The sequence below is a fragment of the Equus caballus genome, chromosome 19 (genome assembly GCF_041296265.1).
Source record: "Equus caballus isolate H_3958 breed thoroughbred chromosome 19, TB-T2T, whole genome shotgun sequence".
In the NCBI taxonomy this organism is placed as follows: Eukaryota; Metazoa; Chordata; class Mammalia; order Perissodactyla; family Equidae; genus Equus; species Equus caballus.
Genome location: NC_091702.1, coordinates 12882693 through 12895968, shown reverse-complemented (window position 1 = coordinate 12895968; position 13276 = coordinate 12882693).

The window sequence follows — 13276 nt, the reverse complement described above, 5'->3', positions numbered from 1 at the left end:
GGTTGTTCTTTTTTGCCACTATTACTCGTAGTAAAGTCTCACATGTATATTGATTATAACTTTCAACCACAGTAGCTTCTATTTCACAGAGAAAACTGGGAGATGGATAATGTGAATTGTCTGTCACACATCAGCATTTTGCAGCAGGTAAGCAAGCTCACAAATGTCTCGCAACCTTCTACAGCCCTCATAATACAACTTCTCAAAATGGCAAAAGTGAACACATTTGACAGATCCAAATATATGTATACAGCCTCTGGGTCATATATAAAACAAGAGGCAAAAAACAACATAAACTTAAAATTATGCCAGATAATTAATATTTCAGTACTCTGTTTTACTTAGAAATGATGTAGGTATCAAACGAATATTCAATAATTGACTCAACTTGCTTCAAGTCCAAGGTTTTAAATAACCCAATATCTTGGAAACTATCTTGAAACTTACATACTACAAAACATAATTACTATTGAGATAAAGTTAGAATAATAACTCAGTTTGTTTACACACAAAGTTACATTTTTCATAATCTTAGCCATTAAGTAGAAGTAATGTTAGTTTATTATATCAGTGAACCTACAAGTTTAAACTTAAGTTTCGGGAGAACATACCCAAGCAGAGTAAAAGTATGCATTTGTGTTATATTTAATGCTGGTAACTCAGAGAAGATATACCTGTTTTTAATTAAACTAAAGTTATTAAAGTAATATTGTTTGCCAAAGACTTACCAAAATTAGGCGAACTTGAATTCTTAAAACATTTTTGAGTTAGTTTCTATAAAAACACCTCTTTTTTTCACATTGAAAATATTTGAGATTCAATTTCCCTAATTTCTGGGAATTTTAGGAATACTCATCTTATATAAGTACTATTTTATCTCCAGACCAGTCACAATAAAACTCTTTTAAGAAATTTTATAATCCAATTTAGTAATACCATCCAGAGATAGAAAAATATTACACACTCACATGATGAAAAGTAAAAGAACTTTGTAAATCACAGACCTAAAACCATACAAATACAGAGAGAGAGAAAGCTTATAAGTTGAATTCTGAAATTTCAGCCATGGGTCAAGCATAAACTCAGAAATACAAAACTCACAGAAGAGCTGTTCTCTTCCCAGCGTGTACAAATTCTTAATCGATTTGACCCAAGATAGACTAAGAGACAAACAGAAAAGACTAACAAACCAAGTTCTCTGTTGTCCTTTACCCAACAGAAATAAGATCTCTTCAAACATTAATCTGTTTACAAAGATCACTAAGTGTTCAAACCATAAAACCAAAAGAAGCCAGCACCAGAAATCAAGAAAGCACTCAAAAAGAATCAAAAGCAAATCCTTATCATTCTACCAATGGGCAAGAGTGCAGGACACAGAACCATGAGTTGGACTCACTATTGAGTCCCCAGATAGCCAGTCAGAAACAGGGCACCGAGGCCTCAAGGAGGACACTCTTCATCTGGAGGGAGCAAATGAGAAGCTGCCCAGGCGGTCAATTCAGTCCAACTCACGGCATCAAAACTGTGAAAGACAAAAGTACACAAGACAATTAACTACAACTACAACTTTTGTAGGTTTATAATTCCCTAAGGATGCTTAGCCTTCCCTAGGTTATATTTGCATGGGACATGATTTTATTCAGGCTATTGTGATAGGAAGAACATTCATTAATGAGAACATCTCAAAGAAAAGGAAGAGGATCTGGAGTTTTATAGAGGTGAGTAAACAAAGTGCCCTCCCTGAATTTTCTGGGAGCCATGCAGAAGGACGTAGAGGGGCATATCTTGGAATATGCAAGGGCAAGGTTTTCTTTTGGGGTGAGCTATTTCCTGGAACACAAAAGGGTGAGGGGATTTCTTAACTTTTGCTGCTTTCTAGGAGCACAGAGCTCAGGTAAAGTGCAACATTGTGATTGTGTAGGTGTCATTACAAAATGTTTAAGAAGACAAGAGGCATTCGCAGAGGGTGGCAATCCTCTTAGGACAATTGCATTTCCCTTACAGTGTCATATGTTCTGATCATCTTCTTTCCCTTCCCAAACAAAACAATAAAACTGATTGGGCTTCTCTGCTCTTCAATTTTTTGGTCATTCTGCCATGCTATGCAGTCATGTGCCTATCTCCTGGCTCTACCTGACTCTCTTCTGCTTTCTCCCAATATAGTTTCAAGATATAAAATAATTTTCCACTTTCTTATGCAGAGAAATTTAGCTCACTTTGTTCAATGCGAACAGCTGACACAGCCTGGGCCTACCTCTGCTGAGCTAAAATTTGGACAAAGCTCCAAAATTAATATTTGTTAGGTCCTCAAGAAACTCTTGCACAACATGACACCCTCCACCCCACTTTGTGTTAGGAGGAGTAGGAACGTTTTATTTTTCCACTTACAATTCAATAATCCCAGAAAAGAAAATTATATAAACATAGGAGTCCCATTGGCAAGTGGAGTCAGCAAAAGGAATGGTTTGTCATAGAAGCCCTTCTACTCCTCCTTTCTATGTATGTACCCCCCTCTTCTGTATGCCTCCTACATTCCTCAACACACTGAGATAAACTGTATTTCTTATACTGTACTCCATACTCTGACCCCATCAAAATATGCTGAAGTATGTTCTCTTCATTCTCAGATCTTAGAGAACCATCAGCTAGAAAGCATTCTCATAAACTAATTCTGTCAAGCGTGGTTCAAAGATAATCTCAGCAGGAACCAGAAGTGAGACAGAACACCTGCAAAAGTTCTTTCCAATTAACATTGTCCATGGGAGAACCATCAAACAATCAAACCATCATTCCATCTTCCCATGCTCCTGCCTCCATCTGTAACCTCAGGTGCTCCCCAGTTGCTTCTAGGTTTTTTCCTAGAATTGCCTCTTGTCTCCAACCCTGTGTTCATTATTTATTAAATCTTCAACTGAACACTCACTCACAGGCCCTCCCCATGGGAACCAGTCACTACTGTGATTAATTTAATTAATGACTGATTTGACATAAGGTGATAGTGCTTAGAATTTCTTCATAACAGACGTGTCTTAAAGATTTAAAAAAACCACACAGAGTGACATCGGTATCACAGCAAAGGCAGTTGTTCCCTTTGTCTCTCCCCTCTAAGTTACAACTAAATGAACATTCATTAACCAGTGGAGGATTTCCTACACAGAACAACAGGAAACCTGAGAGATCCATGCAGCCATGCATCTCAAGCTGGGTGGACTGGATCCCCGGGAAGCAGTGGAACTGGGTGAGTGGACTCCTCCCCCTCCCTGGTGGCAGTGAGCCAGGTCGTGTGTGGGTCCTCACACAGCAGCAAGCCCAGCACGACTGTGGGTAGAGGTGGCATGTGAATGCTTTCAGGGTGGAGGCCCGGCCCACAGAAGTACCCACCATGCCACAGTGACCCCGCCCATGGGAACACTTCCAACTGAGTAGTGGCAGCTCAGCCCCCACATAAACACCCCTCCCACCTAGTGCAGCAATTTAGCCAGTCCCCTGCCAAGTGCAGAGGCCTTGCCCATGTGAGTGCAACCCGCTGAGCAGCTGCAAGCAGCCCAGGCAAATGCAGAGCAGCCCTACCCACACAAATACCAGCAGACAGGGCAGGATCAGAAAATACAGCTCCTGCCCACCCACAGCAGTGGTAGGTGGAATCTGTGACCTGGTACTACCACAAATGTGCCAGCAAAGATCAATTCATCAAACACCATAAAGAACTACAGTAACACTTCAGAGGAGAAGGAAAATGACAAGTCTCTAGAAACCAATCCTGAAGTCACAGAAGTTTGCAATCTAAATGGCAGAGAATTCAAAATACTTGTCATAAAGAAACACAGTGAGTTACAAGAAAACTCAGAAAGACAGTTCAATGAGCTAAGGAATAAAATTAATGAGCAGAAGGAATACTTCACCAAAGAGACTAAGCACTAAATAAAACCAAATAGAAATTCTAGATATGAAAAACACAACCAATGAGATAAAAAATAATTCAGAAACCATAAAATTAGACCTGACATTATGGAGTACAGAATTAGTGAATTAGAGGTTATAAATACAGAAATGTTTCAGATGGAAGAGGAGAGAGAACTAAGATCTTTTAAAAATGAAGAAATTCTCCCACAACTAGAATATACAACTGTGTATGGGGGGGGGCGGGGTGGGGGGGGTTGGGGAGATAAAGCAGAAAAAAAAAAGATTGGCAACAGTTGTTAGCCCAGGTGCCAATCTTTATAAAAAAAATGAAGAAATTCTTCCAGAAATATCTGACTCTGGGGCTGGCCCTGTGGCTAAGTGGTTAGGTTCTCGCACTCCACTGCAGGCAGCCCAGTGTTTCGTTGGTTTGAATCCTGGGCGTGGACATGGCACTGCTCATCAAACCACACTGAGGCAGCGTCCCACATGCCACAACTAGAAGGACCCACAACTAAGAATATACAACTATGTACTGGGGGGCTTTGGGGAGAAAAAGAAAAAAAATAAAATTTAAAAAAAAAAAAAAAAAGGAAATATCTGACTCAATTAGGAAAAGCAATATAAGGATTATAGGTATTCCAGAGGGAGAAGAGAGGGAGAAAAGAGCAGGGAGCTTGTTCAAAGAAACAATATCTGAGAACTTCCCAAACCTGGGGAAAAAACTGGACTTACAAGTACCTGAAGCCAATAGAACTCCCAATTATCTCAATGCAAAAAGACTTTCTCCAAGGCATGCAATATTAAATCTGGCAAAAGTCAGTGACAAAGAAACAATATTAAGGGCAGCAAAGGAGACGAAAATAACCTACAAAGGAACCTCTATCAGGCTTTCAGCAGATTTCTCAGCAGAAACCTTACAGGCTAGGAAAAAGCAGAATGATATGTTCAAAATACTGAAGGATAAAAACTTTCAGGCGAGAATACTCTATCCAGTGAAACTATCCTTTAGATGTGTGGAAAAATAAAAGCTTTCCCAGGTAAACAAAAGCTGAGGGAGTTCATCACCACTAGACCTGCCTTACAAGAAATGATGAAGGCAGCCCTCTTACCTGAAACAAAAAGACAAAGGTTTACAAATCTTTGAGCAAGCAGATAAATAGAAAGACAAAATGAGAAAATTTCAGCTCTCTATCAGAATAGGTTAACAAACACTTAATTACAACATAAAAGATAAAGGGAAGGAAAGCATTAAAAACAACTGTAAACACTTCAATTTAGTCACAAACTCGCAACCAAAAAATAGAATAATTTGTGGGAACAATAACTTAGAAGGGAAAGTGGAAAGTGGTGGAAACTGCTTAAGCTAATGGAGATAAGAGGCTACCAGAAAATGGACTATCTCATCTATAAGACCTTTAATACAAATCTCATGGTAACCAATAAACAAAAAATCAGAGCAGAGCCACAAATTATAAATAAAGGTAAAATTGAGAAAACCATCACAGAAAAACATGAAACTGAAATGGCAGTCAGAAATACAAGGGAAAACAAAAAATGTAAGTATAGAACAATTGGAAAACAAAAGAACAAAAGAAATAAAATGGCAGTACTAAGCCCTCATATATATAAATAATCACTCTAAATGTAAATGGATTGAATTTGCCAATCAAAAGACATAGAGTGGCTGAATGGATTAAAAAACAAGACCCAACAATATGCTGCCTCCAAGAAACACATCTCAGCTCTAAAGATAAACATAGGCTCAGAGTGAAGGGATGGAAGACAATACTCCAGGCAAATGGCAAACAAAAGAAAGTGAGTGTAGCCATAGTTATATCAGACAAAGCAGACTTCAAGATAAAAAAGACAATGAGAGACAAAGAGCGAAGTATACAACGATAAAAGGTACTTCCACTGAAAGGACATAACACTCATGAATATATATGCACCTCACACAGGGGCACCAAAGTACCTAAAGGAACTACTAATAGACCTAAAGGGAGAAATTGACAGCAAAACAGTAATAGTAGGGGAACTCAACACCCCACTTACATCAATAGATAGATCATCTAGACAGAAAGTCAACAAGGAAACAGTGATCTTAAATGAAATTCTAGACCAGAGGGACTTAATAGATATATATAGAACATTCCATCCAAAAAAGTAGAATACACATTCTTCTCAAGTACACATGGAACATTTTCAAAGATAAACCATATGTTGAGAAACAAGGCAAGCCTCAATAAATTTAAGAAGATTGAAGTCATATCAAGCATCTTTCCAGAGACAACGCTATGAAACTAGAAATCAGCTACAAGAAAAAAGCTGGGAAAGGCACAAATACGTGGAGATTAAACAACATGCTACTGAACAACCATTGGATCAATGAAGAAATCAAAGGAGAGAGCCAAAAATACCTGGAGACAAATGAAAATGAAAACATAACATATCAACTTTTATGGGATGCAGCAAAAGTGATAATAAGAGGGAAATTTTTAGCAATACAGGTCTACCTCAACAAACAAGAAAAATCTCAAATAAATAATCTTAAACTACACCTAAGAGAACTAGAAAAAGAAGATCAAACACAGTCCAAAGTTAGCAGAAGGAGGAAAATAAAAATTAGAGCAGAAACAAATGAAATAGAAACTAAAAAATCTATAGAAAGGACCAACGAAACTAAGAGCTACTTCTTTGAGAAGATAAACAAAATTGACAAATCCTTAGCCAGACTCACTAAGAAAAAAGAAAGAAGGTGCAAATAAATAAAATTAAAAGTGAAAGACAAGAAATGATAACAGATACCACAGAAATATGAAGGATTATAAAAGAATACTATGAAAACCTATATGCAAACAAATTAGATAACCTTGAAGAAACAGATAAATTCTTGGATTCACACAACCTCTCAAAACTGAATCAGGAACAAATAAAGAATCTGAATAGACCAATCACAAGTAAAGAGATAGAAACAGTAATCAAAAACCTCCCAAAAAATAAAAGTCTAGGACCAGATGGCTTCTCTGGAAAATTCTACCAAACATTCAAAGAAGTAATACCTACCCTTCTCAAACTATTGAAAATTGAACAATACAGTATGCTTCCTAACTCATTCTATGAGGCCAGCATCACCCTGATACAGAAATCAGACAAGGAAAACACAAAGAAGGAAAATTACAGGACAATACAGCTGATGAACATAGGTGTAAAAATCCTCAACAAAATATTGGCAAACCGAATACAGCAATACATTAAAAGGGTCATATAATATGACCAAGTGGGATTTATACCAGAGATGCAGGGATGGTTCAACATCTGCAAATCAATCAATGCGACATACCACATTAGCAAAATGAGGAACAAAAATCACATGATCATCTCAACAGATGCAGAGAAAGCATTTGACCAGATCCAACAGCCATTTATGATAAAAACTCTCAATAAAATGGGTACAGAAGGAAAGTACCTCAACATAATAAAGTGCATATATGACAAACCCACTTCCATCATCATACATAATGGTGAAAATCTAAAAGCCCTCCCTCTGAGGACACGAAAAAGACACAGATGCCCACTCTTGCCGCTACTATTCAACAAAGTACTGAAGGTTTTGGCCAGAGCAATTAGGCAAGAAAAAGAAATAAAAGGTATCCAAGTTCAAAAGGAAGAAGTAAAACTCTTCCTGTTTGAGGACAACATGGCTCTATATAGAGAAAATGATAGAGAATCCACCAGAAAACTATTAGAAATAATCAACAACTACAGCAAAGTGGAAGAGTACAAAAACAACTGACAAAAATCAGTTTCATTTCTATACATTAATTATGAACTAGCAGAAAAAGAAGCCACAATCCCATTTATAATCACAACAAAAAGAATAAAATATCTAGGAATAAATTTAACCAAGGAAATGAAAGACCTATACACTGAAAACTATAAGACACCATTGAAAAAAATCAAAGACGACATAAAGAAATGGAAAGATATTCCATGCTCATGGATTGGAAGAATAAATATAGTTGAAATGTCCATATTACCTAAAATGATCTACAGATTCAATGCAATCTCAATCAATCAGAGTCCCAAAGACATGCTTCACAGAAGTAGAACAAAGAATCCTAAAACTTATATAGAACAACAAAAGACCCCAAATACCCAAAGCAATTCTGAGAAAAAAGAACAAAGCTGGAGGCATCACAATCCCTTACTTCAAAATACACTACAAAGCTACAGTAATCAAAACAGCATGGTACTGGCACAAAAAAAGACACACAGATCAATGGAACAGAATTGAAAGCCCAGATATAAAACCACACATGTAGGGACAGCTAATCTTCAACAAAGGAGCCAAGAACATGCAACAGAGAAAGGAAAGTCTCTTCAATAAATAGTGTTGTGAAACTGGACAGCTGTGTGCAAAAGAATGAAAGTAGACAATTATCTTACACCATACACAAAAATTAACTCGAAATGGATTAAAGACTTCAATGTAAGACCTGAAACCACAAAACTCTAGACGAAAATATAGACAGCACACTCTTTGACATCGGTTGTAGCTGCATCTTTTCAAATACCATGTCTACTCAGGCAAGGGAAACAATAGAAAAAATAAACAAATGGGACTACATCAGACTAAAAAGCCTCTGTAAGGCAAAGGAAACCATGAACAAAACAAAAAGACAACCCATCAACTGGGAGAAAGTTTTTGTAAATCATATATCTGACAAGAGGTTAATCTCCAAAAATATAAAAAGAACTCATACAACTCAACAACAAAAAACAAACAACCCGATCAAAAAATGGGCAGAGGATGGGCCAGCCCAGTGGCATAGCGGTTAAGTTCACACGCTCTGCTTCAGTGGCCCGTGGTTCACCTGTTTGAATTCTGGGCATGGACCTATACACTGCTTATCAAGACATGCTGTGGCAGGTGTCCCACATATTAAAAATAGGGGAAGATGGGCACAGATGTTAGCTCAGGGCTAATCTTCCTCAAAAAATAAAAGAAAAAAAGATGGGCAGAGGATATGAACAGACGTTTCTTCAAAGAAGATATACAGATGGCCAATAGACACATGAAAAGATGTTCAACATCACTAGTTATTGGGAAAATGTAAATCAAAACTACAATGAGCTATCACCTCACACCCATCAGAATGGCTATAATTAACAAGACAAAAAATAACAAATGTTGGGGAAGATGTGGAGAAAAATGAACCCTCATACACTGCCAGTGGGAATGCAAGTGGTGCAGCCACTATGGAAGACAGTGTGGAGAGTTCTCAAAAAATTAAAAATAGAAATACCAAATGACCCAGCTATCCCACTTCTGGGCATTTATCAAAGAAAATGAAATCAATAATACAAAGAGATTTATGCATCCCTACGGTCATCGCAGCATTGTTCACAATAGCCAAGATGTGGAAGCAACCCAAGTGCCCAGCAACTGATGAATGAATAAAGAAGATGTGGTATATATATATACATTGGAAAACTACTCACCCATAAAAAAAGATAAAATCATCCCATTTGCAACAACATGAATGGACCTTGAGGGTATTATGCTAAGCAAAATAAGCCAGACAGAGAAAGGCAAACACCGTATGATTTCACTCATATGTGGAAGGTAAACGTATGGATAAGGAGAAAGATTAGAGGTTAGCAGAGCAGAAGGGGTGGGGGGATGGGCAAAAGGGGTAAAGGGGTTCATGTGTATGGTAACTGATAAAAACTAGACTATTGGTGATAAGCACAATGCAGTCTAGACAGACACTGATATATACTAATGTACACCGGAAATTACACAATGTAATAAACTAATATGACCTCAATAAAATAATTTTTTTTTAATTATTCAAAGTATGTCTAAAACAAGAGAGGTTAAAAAGAGGAAAAGAAAGTGTATCCCTCTAAATGTTCAATTAATGTAATATATACACAATATTTATTGTAATTAATACTGATAACAATGAGTGGTAATATGCCAGGCAGTGTGTTAAATATTCTTTATGTATTAACTAATTTAGCACTTTAAAAAACTGGGGAACAGAGAAATTAGATAATTTCCCAAGGCCACATAGTGAGCGTGGCACAACCATGCCTCTGAGCCAGGTCTTTTCAACTCCAAGCTTCTATCTCTCCCTTCAACTAAGAGCTGTTAACCTGGATGGAATTATTTCTATATACACCTTTTCCTCAAAAGTGTGCATTTTTTTCCAGGACTCAAACTTGCGCTCTTCTTTCGGAAATTGGGAGCTAGAAGGAAAAAAAGTCAAGTGTGGGTGACGAAAGAGCTGGAGGGCTTTGCCAGTGAGGGCTGGTAAGCATCTCAGCACCCACACTGTGTTAGGAGTGAGGGATCCAAGTCCCGTGCGGAAAAGGGGTAGAAGGTCGCGTAGCTAAGCCTGAAATGATCGTGAACAGAATTATGAGCATGCTTTCATTCGAGAGTTTAGAAAACCCCCAACTGGCTATGCCAAATAAATTAAAGTCTCTAGCCTTTTTTCCATCTCCAACATCTAAATAATTGGTCTCTGGGATCATGAAAGTACTCAGAAAGTTGAAATTAAAACTGAGTCGTAAATTCAGAAACAGAACAATTGCATGGAGCAAGACGCATCACACACATTAACATGCCTTTTAATACACCTATTTTCTGCAACATAGAAATTCATATGTAGAGATCTCATAAAAATCATGGAGAAGGGAAATCCCATAAATTTCTAGGAACCAAAATAAGGTATAGAAAACTGGACGATTCCAGTTCTTACTACCTTCGTATGTTTAAATTGCCTGAAATGCTCATCTCATTTATTGCATTGTCAGATTTATTTGAATAAATATAACAAACACAAGAGTTTTCATTCCTTTACTAGTGACCTTGGTCTTTCTATCCTCCTTTCCCCTGTGGGAATGTAAATTAGCCAGTCTTAAGTTTTTCCCTGTAGAGTTCTGTTTAGGAACCTCAACTTTGTGGTTGGGGAAGACTTTAATCTTCAATCCCCAAATTGAAGGCTAATTTCCTAGTTATAAAGATTGAACTAAGAGCAATTTATTTTTCTTTCTATAAAGTAGAAACTATATTAAGAACACACAATCACCAGATATGTTTGTATAATGCAATTTTTAGTGTCACCTCCCCTAAACGCTTCAGCACTTAATCCCTTAAACCCTTTCCATAGGGGAAAAAAGGAAAAAACTCAATCCAAGGAAGGCATAGGCAGAGCTTGGCACACAGGTGCCAGAGGGGAAGTGTAAACATCACGCTCACAGCCTCTAGAGAGAAACACTGAATCTCCTCCTGTGGGTCCCGCATCAACAGGAGAAATGAAGGTCTTTGACACCAGGCTGTCCAAACAAAGGGAGACTTTGAAGAGACCAAGGATTCATGGGCTCGCATCTGTAATCTACAAATCCCTCAAGTCCTTGGCCAAAACCAATCAAGGTCTTAACCATTCAAGCAGAGCAAATTTACATCTGCATGCTTATAACACAGAACCCACAAACTTCAGCTCTCTTTAAGAGATTATGAAGTCAAAAGAGGAAATTCTCATTACAAAGCAGCATTTGCCCAGAGGATGGACATTCCAAAAGAAGGTTTTCCCACAGACTCTACAATACAAGGAACGCCATCAATGAGAGCCTTGAAGATGAGCAGCCTTGCGGCCCAGTGGTCTTCCCTAGGCCAGTGATTCTCTAATTAAAAATCTCAAATCCATTTTAGATGCTTACAGATGAATCACAACCACTGTCATAATTTTTACATAAAAGGTATTTGGGCTACTTACTAATAACCTATTAATTACTAGAACCCTATAAAGTGAATTAACTGTTTACTAAAGGATTTTTAACTTTTAACTTACTAACTTAAAGATATGAGGTTGTTTTAAGTATATTGTTCCATAAAATGATACCGTGCTAAAGTTAACAAGTACTTCATATCTATTGCCGCCAACAGGTTTGCTGCAATTTCTCTATTTTGTTTCTCTCCAATGATTTGTTTTCATGAAGTTATCATCCACTGGAAAGCAGTAGTTATACAGTTAAGGGACCATGGGTCCCGTTGACATTCCCAAAAGGGTGATGGCTTTAAAAGTTTGAAAATCATTACCCTTGAATACAGCTGCCCATGAACTCCATTCTCTCTGTACACATAGAGAAAATGCCCAATTGGAGACAAAACATAAGTTTTCCATTAAAACTTTTCAACTGGGATAGAATGTGTTGCCTAAGGAATTCTTTTCACCACTTAAGGAGCTTCTCGTCACTTTCTTAGCTCAAACCCTAAACCCAAATCTTGCCTCTCTCTGGTCAGAAAATGGTCAGAACGCCTAAACATGCTCTATCCATGCTTTCTCTACAAATGATTCTATCCAGTTCCATGGCTTTGTATACCAGCTAAAGGCCAAATATTCCTAAATACATATCTCCAGGCCTGGTCTTTCGCTGAGCTCCAGACTCATATATTCAACTAGTTGCTTGATATTTCCCTTTAAATGCTTAATACATTCCTCAAGTGTAACATGCTCAAAAGAAAAATATTGACATAACCCACCCCCACAGACACACACACATGCATACCCCACATCCAATCTTTCCCCAGTCTTTTTCATTACAGTAAGTCACTTCACCCAATTCCAATGCCAAAAACCTAGTAAGATTCCTGGATTTTAGTCTCTTTTAAGCCCTCCCACATTGTGGTCTTCCCACTAGTTCTTATAGCTGTAACTCCAAAAACTAACCCAGATCTTCTTGTTCTTTCCCTCCCCACTGATGTCACCCTGATCCCAACCACTTTCTGCTCTTACCAGGACTCCTACCACAGCCTCCCACCTGACTTCCCAATGTCCACTTTTGAGCATCCCCTCCCTCACACCCTTCACACATGCACACACACACAATCTATTCTCTGTACAAGGACTAAAGACATATTTTCAAAATGCAAATAAGACCATGTCATTCCTCTACTTAATATACCCCAATAACTTACATCACCCTCATAAAAAACAAATTCCTCACTTACAAAATTGAACACTGAGTTGATGAGGTTTAGATGAGATTTTGGACTTGAGTTGATGTGAGTTGTAGTGAGTTTAGACCTTTGGAGCTCAGAATGGCATATATATACCTTGCAAGTGGGACAAACATGAATCTTTAGGGGCAAGAGGGCAGACTATGTCAGAGAGACTAATGGCCATCCAAAGATTCTCCAGAACCTGTGATTATGATTACGTTACCTTATATGGTGAAAGATACTTTGCTGATGGCATTAATTTATGGATTTTGAGATGGTGAAATTATCACAGATTATATGAGTGAGTACAATGTAGTCACAAGTATCTTTATAAGGGAAAAGAGGGAGGCAGGACAATCA